Here is a 1252-nt window from a genome sequence, read left to right as displayed (position 1 = left end):
GTGGCATTATTGTATTTAGTTCTCTGTTAACTGTTTGTGAAGAGCAGCCAAGGGTGATTCAGGCTCTTGTTGGTGGTTTTTTTATTGTTGGCCTGTTGGTGGAGAAGGAGGTAGTGACTCTTGCTCAGTAAGTGAAGTTACATTAAGTGTGGGTGTAGTTGTGTCTTATGGGGAGTGTTGTTGTCTCCCACTCAGTTAAACACAAGTTACAATTGAATAACCATCAAAAAACTAAAAGCATATGGATGAAAAACACACCATGTAATCACACGGGGACAGTAACTAAAAAAAGAAAAAAGGAAAAAAAAAGAAGAAAACTTGCAATATCTGGGGATAGGGCACTAAGAAAAAAAATAGTAGGGAAGGAGAATAATAAATAAAGAAAAAAAATGGGAAAAATGCAAAAAGAAATTCAAGGTGCGGGGTTAGTCATGAGAAAAATGGGGGAAAAGAAAAAACAAACCTTAAATTAAAAAGAAATTAAAAAAAAAAAAATTTCATCCGGGCACAGGGAAAAGAAAAGATGCTGAAAACTAGGACCTGGGAGGGGAAGATTAAGAATAATAGTAAGAAGGACAAAAGTATTAATAATACTAGTTGTTTTAAAACAGACAAATACAAGCAAACTAATCACCAGAAAAAAGATAGTGAAAAAGAAAAAAATAAAAATAAAAAAAGAGAGAGGGAAAAAAAAAATCGGTGGAGGACAGGGCAGGGCACCCAGGTTCCGTCTTAGCACACAGACTGTGAGGGAGTTCCTGTGGGCCCAGAAGGTAGGTGGGAGTGGGTGGTGGCCACACCTCCCTTCACCAGGTAGGTGTGGGGTATAAGAGTAACAAGAGGAATGTTGTACCTTTTCAGTCTTGCAATTCCTGAGTGTCCTTGGGGTTGCTGGAAAGCAGAACATGTTATTAAGCCCCAGGAGTCTGCAACAGCGCTGTCTCTTTAAATATCCAAAATAGTCAAGTCGCTTTTTAAACATTCAAAATGGCAGCGTCCTCCAGACCAGCAAAAGTCCACAGTTCAGCTCACCTTTCTCTTCACCTTCTCCGTTTGTTCCCCAGCCACCGTGCACAGTCCTGCTTGCAGTTGCTGGCTAGCAGGGTGAGTTTTTGGTTAATTCTTAGGTCCTACTAGCACTCGGCAATCTCCAACCTGTCTGCCGTCAGGATCACTCAGGATTGCTGCCAGACCGCAGCTCCGTATGTCTCCTTTTTTGGTATTTTCATGCAAATTCTTCTGCTAGTTGGGG

The sequence above is a fragment of the Orycteropus afer genome, unplaced genomic scaffold (genome assembly GCF_000298275.1).
Source record: "Orycteropus afer afer isolate SDZICR_OR568_19922 unplaced genomic scaffold, OryAfe1.0 scaffold00027, whole genome shotgun sequence".
Taxonomy (NCBI): Eukaryota; Metazoa; Chordata; class Mammalia; order Tubulidentata; family Orycteropodidae; genus Orycteropus; species Orycteropus afer.
This window is presented reverse-complemented; position numbering follows the sequence as displayed.